Raw genomic sequence first — 6,132 nt, 5'->3', positions numbered from 1 at the left:
ATTATGTTCAAATCTGGACTTTACTAATAGATTGTAAGCTCCTTTAGAATGGAGATCTTGTCTTTCTTGTTACAGTCTCAGAACCAGCACAGTGTCAGGGCCAACACAGAGTAGGCTCTCAAATATCTGTTGAGCAACTTTACCAGCTATGTAAACTTGGCAAGGCACTTTAATCTCTTTAAGCTTCTTTCCTCACCAATGAAATGAAGCTAATAATAATTACCTTGCAATGCTACTATTAGATTAAAGTTGATAGATATAAGAACATGAAATAATGCCTAGCACATAGCAGTAAATGGTAACCATTGTAGCCGCTGCATTCTTTGATTATTGTCAACCTAATTAAAAGTTGGCTTTTCCAAATCAAATGTTAGATGACATCAGAAAACCAGCTTGAGATACGCTGAATTTTTATTTTGAAAAAAACCTTAAATTATAGCTTAGCTTTTATTTATCCAATTGGGTAGAAAAGTGCAATTGGGGCTGTACATCGAGAAAAAAATTATTCATACTCAATAAAGATTTATTCATGTAGGTAGATTTTTCTTAGCTATGGCTTAATTATATTTTTGGTTCCATCATATTTGATAAAGTTTTCAACTTAGCATAAAACACCTAAATTTTTACTTTCTTAGTAAACACGTTTTAGAATTTTTAGAAATTTTTAAAGATGTTGCTTAAAAAAATCCTGTAAAATGGACAGTCCTACAATTCTATACAGCAACTAAAAAAAAATTCTTCAAAGATTGGACTGGTTTACATATGATAACCTGTGTACTTAAGACTAACGGTATACCAAATTTCATTGACAGTCGATGGCAATTTAATTTCTGACACATAGCATACACTGGATTCTCACAATAAATTGCTTAGGGGACCTATGCCACAAAGCCTGTTACAATAAACCTATCCTGAACTTATTAATCTTGACAAAATTCCTTTCTTCTGAACCTCCTTTTAAAAAATTTTTCCAGAAAGCAGCAAATTATAATTGCTGTTTTCTGCAAGAAAAAATATCTAACAAAGATATTTGAAACAGACCCACTATATTCTAAGTTCTTTTTTAAAAGGAAATAATGTTAAAATAAAGTTTCTGGGTATTACTGATAAAATTTAAGATTCTATTCAGTTACATGCTAAATTACATTTTTTTGTAATAGCAATTTACCTGACTTTTATTAGTATTCTTATTTGACAGGTAATGTGAGTTCATTATAAATAAATAAGATCTGGAAAAATAATTTGTAACTTAAGATGCTGTACCTCATGTCCCATAATTATTGTTATATCCTCCTCAGGAACGTAGGTTGAGGATATCCCAATTCTGTCAAACTTGTTGATGAGTCTAATCATGAAGAATTCTTCTCACTGGCTTAAAAAAATAAAAATGTGATTTATGAGGTCAAAAGTGGAAGTTAATATATACTGTCTACATTACAAAATTAGATGGGAGGAAAATGCTTTATTATTCATTCCAGAAAAAAAAAAAAAACACTGCACGCATTACAGTTGACCCTTGAATAACACAGATTTGAATTTCACAGGTCCACTTAACATGCAGATTTATTTTCAATAAATACCTATACTGTTTTTGATCAGTGGCTGGGATGTCAAGGGCCAACTGTATGCATTGATTTGTCCTGTTTTATACAGGGGACCTGAGCATCGTTGGGGTTCTTAGAACCAATCCCCAGCAGATGCTGAGGGACAACTGTTTGAGGGGAGTCAAAAGTTATATGCAGATTTTCACTGTGTGGTGGGAATTAGCACCCCTAGCCCCCGCATCGTTCAAGGGTCAACTGTAGTTTAAGTAACATAAACATTTACTATTTTTTATGCATATTGTACTTGCAGCCAAATAGTTTCTACTCATGATCTAATGTGGCCTAAATTACTTTAACAAGTTCAGTTATAAGACTAGAATTCACAGTGGCCAATCCAAGTCAAACACTGCTCTCAGGGCAAGGTCATAATTTTCAAGAAGGATTATTTCTGCCATATTATTAAAAGAATAATACCATTTTATAATTTGTTTATCGGGAGGATATTTCTATTTCAGCCACTCATCTGGAGCTCTGGCTTCAACATCTCAACCAGTAGTTACTCCCAGTAGCCATGTCACTTGTGGATGATCACCAATCCTACCTCAAAATGAATAAATGCTGGCTTTGGACTTCAAATGTAAGTTGGTTCTATTATAATGGTAAAAACAAACAAACAAAAAGATTAAGCAAAATCTATATATTATTGCTACACAGGGGCTTAAGTTTAATCAGGGTTTCATATGCTCAGTACAATTAGTAAGAGACAACAGTGAACCAAAAACTAAAATTAGTTTCCACAATAAGAGATGAAAAGCCCAGGTGTCAGGAGAAAGTGCGAATCTAAATAATCGTGAAAAAAGTTAGTGATCCCTGAATTTTTTAAAAAATTCTCTTAAGTTCCATGTTACTTACCATCTGGTGGCAGTGTGTGTGTGTGTGTGTGTGTGTGTGTGAGTGTGTATTTTTACATATAGAGATTCTATCACTTATCCTCTGCTCCTTCCCTTCTATGAACAATTTTGGGCCATGAGTCAAAAACAGGTAAATAGTTCCAATATTTCATACGTACATCAGTTGTACACTGATCACATTTAACACATCCTAATTATTTTCTATCTTTCTCTGCAAACAAGACTATGAACTCCTCGAATGTCTTAAACATTTCTTTTCCCAGTATCTGGCTAATAGGCTAAGGAAGAGGAAAAGCTGGCTGTCAGATGCTTAAACTGAATGTGTTTTCATTAGCATTAATTTTACTTTCAAAGTCTATTTTAGAAAAATCACATTTGTACTTGATAGCAATAACGAAGTTGTAGCTCATATAAAAATGTATGCTTTTTCCTTTTATTGAATCAATCATATCTATTGTAATTCCATTTTTAAAGAATTAGTATGACTCAAATATGTCAACTCTAGCCCAAGCAAATAGCATCAAAAGAAAATTTTTCTTAGTTTATGCTAAATCAATCACAAAAAGCCTAAGGTATTACATTCCCTTTGGAGTAGGAAGTGAAGGAAGCATAATTAACTCAGTTGAACAATCAAAGAAAATACAAAATTATTTTTAAATATCAAATATTTTACTAGCTCAATACTGCAAAGTAAGCAGGGTTCTTCGTCTTTCAGAAATAAGTTTGTCTTCTAAGGTTACTGAGTGACCTTTATTTTTCTTCCCAATTGTTTTGAGCTTCCATTTGCCCATCAGTACTTGAGCTAGTTTTTAAGAAGATTTTAAGAGTTCCTGTTTGTTCTTAAAGCGAATGACAATTTTTGAGTATTCAGATCACTCAAATACTGTTGAAACATACTGTACTACTCTCAATAAGTAGATGCAGAGTTACAATTTATTAAGCCACCCTCCCTTCCCCACCCCCCAAGAAAAAGATAAGGAGGGAAGGTTTAATTACAGAGCTTCCACTACAAAAGGATAATGCACACTACTCTTGGATTTCTTTTTTTTTGGATGATTATATCATTGTGTTAGGGGATTTCTATTTCTATTTTTTAACATAAATAAAATTTGTACATGTTATTTTAGATCTTTTGCTAAAAGCCACTAAATTGATTAATCATTATTTTCTGCTCCCACAATCCCAAAATATTATCTTAAATGATAAAAAGCTCTTCTCTGAAGGACAGTAGCTTTTTTTCATAATGAAAGAAAATAAAAGACAATTACAACACAGTACAACCTTTTTACTCCTTGAAGACTGAGCAGAGTCACTGTTGTAACCCTGAGACGAAATACTTTGCTGGTAGAGCTGCTAGCAGAGCTCAGAGCTGGAGAACCACGGGCACACTATTTGCAGGGATCTCCAGTGACATGTCTGCCAAGATGCTTCTCTATGTACTATATCAGGCAAAAAGGCAAAAAACATGTTTATTCATTTTTAATGTACAAATTCCTTTAACAACATTTACATATGAAACAAAAGATATTTTTTCAAATTACTACTGTCGAACTTACTAAGTTACTAATTTTTATTTTTTGGTACTAGAATGAAAGCTAATTAGAAGCATTACTAGGTAATCAGGTTTCTTCCTAGAACCCAACTACTATTCTTAAAATAAATGGTAAATAGCATAACTTATTTCCTGATTCAAGGACCAGATTTTCCACAAAACTTGGGTTCACTTAATAAGTGTCTTATGTTTGTGAGTCCAGATAAAAGCTCACTTGATTGATATGTAGTAAAAAATATGTAGTAAAAAATAACTTAAAGAAAAATCTTAGACTGCAAGAAACACTTTGCTAGGCATAGATCCTTTCTTAAGGGGGAATGAAACTCCTGAGACCCATTTAATCCATAGTTTCTATGTTTAAACAATAAAAGGTTAGAAGTTAGCACTGAGAATGTTGAACACCCACACAGAGAATAAAAAATTGAGATAGCCTAATTATACTGGACTTCTTTGCCAAGTTGGGCTATTCTCAGTCTGGTACCTGAGACAGCACTTGTTGTTGGGCAGTGTAATGTAGGTGCCTACATTATTGCCATAGTGAACTTATGGTTTTAGACATGTTAGGGTGGGGGGCAGGCATAAAATCAGTGTTCAATAGTTTCTTAAACTACCATCAACTGACTCTTCACCAACAGAGAGGTCAACTCTGAGCCCACTTTCCACCTAATTCCAGACCTCTTCTACAGCATCTTTGATGAGTGGTTAGCCAGCCTTTGGCATTAGAGCACTGATAGAAAACTATTAAAGAGTAACAGCATAAAAGGTCAGTTTTAGGTCTAGAGAGAGCATATAAAATGAGAAGACAGTAAAGTATATATTGAGGAGGAAAACTGATTTAAGAATGGCCTGAAGGTTAGCACATCCTTCTCTTTGCCTGAAATGTAGAGTTTAACCTAGCTTCTCTCGGCAAATCCATTGTATATACATGTGTAAGAGTGTGTTTATGTTTTATGTAGTACATCAAGGATATCCCTGAAAGAATAACTTAAGAGACTCCTATTTGTATGCTCTTTTTCACGTTCTGATTCCAAGCTTTAAAGGCATGAAAAATACAGAAGAATTCCACAACTTTAAATGAAATATCACTGGTGAGTCCACCATTTCACTATCTAGAAGAAGGGCCTTAAAGAAGGGGGAATCTATGGATTACTTAAATTATATTAACCAATTACAATGTGTGGAGCTTGTATAGGTCATGATTCAAACAAACTAAACAAAAATATTAAGAACAGGAGACATCTTGAAATTTATATACTGACTAGATGTTTGATGCTATTTCTAAGTTTGCTATTTTTCATAATATGGTTGTTAAAAATGGCATCTTTCCATTACAGTATGCTGTTTCTGATAAGAATATAGGAAAGAATGAAAACACTTGGGTTGGTCACAAAGGATGGACATGCAGAATCTGAAGTGCAGGCTGAAGCCAGATGCCCAAGCCTTGACATTTGTAAGTGATACTAAGGATGAGTCTCAGGAGTTTCAGGGGAGAAGGGGTTTCCTAGACTATTATGGAGAGAAACTGGAGTTGCTAGTTAGGACGACAATGCAAGGTCCATGAGAAGGGGATGAGGGCATGTTTGGTGGGTGGAGGTGAGGGTGGAGGTCGTTGATCAGGTCACAAGAGGAATGAGGACACTGGTTTCTCCCTGCATTGAAAAGTGATAGATTATCAAGAATATATTGAAAGTCTATCATGTGCCTCTCATAGTCTTGGGCTTTATGGAATATTCAAGAGAAATACAAATCCCAGAACTTAGTTCAGGAATCAGTATCAGAACAGAATCTCCCGAGTAAATTATTCGTGGAAGTAGTTAGCTTGGTGATAACATTTGACAGAAAAATCCATTTCAGGTAGAGTCAACATTTACTGTTTGAAGAATTATAAATATACAGATGTTAAGTTTGGTTGTGTAATAGCTACAAAATATCTAAAGAAGCTGAAGAAATTAGGTTGTAACAAAGGGAAGAAACACATCAACCAAAATAAATATAAAAATGTAGACAACAAAACCCAAACCAAATCAAAACTTGCATTGAGAAGGAAAGATAAACACTTGTCCTCCCCCAGGCCCAAAATGGAGCTATAAATTATACACGTCACCTTCTTCCTCGCTCCAAAAAC

At 34.1% G+C, this 6,132-nt stretch overlaps 1 long non-coding RNA gene across 1 annotated transcript in view; it reads right to left on the bottom strand.

Moving 5' to 3' along the window:
• The window catches only part of LOC111742839, a 156,126-nt gene extending 154,114 nt beyond the window's left edge, over positions 1 to 2,012 (bottom strand). Inside the window, exon 1 of the long non-coding RNA XR_002781499.1 lies at positions 1,264 to 2,012. This is a non-coding gene — a long non-coding RNA (uncharacterized LOC111742839). The remainder of the gene's footprint in view (positions 1 to 1,263) is intronic.
• Positions 2,013 to 6,132: the final 4,120 nt, after the last annotated feature.

Source organism: Pteropus vampyrus, unplaced genomic scaffold (genome assembly GCF_000151845.1).
Source record: "Pteropus vampyrus isolate Shadow unplaced genomic scaffold, Pvam_2.0 Scaffold102, whole genome shotgun sequence".
Lineage (NCBI taxonomy): Eukaryota > Metazoa > Chordata > Mammalia > Chiroptera > Pteropodidae > Pteropus > Pteropus vampyrus.
This window is presented reverse-complemented; position numbering and strand designations above follow the sequence as displayed.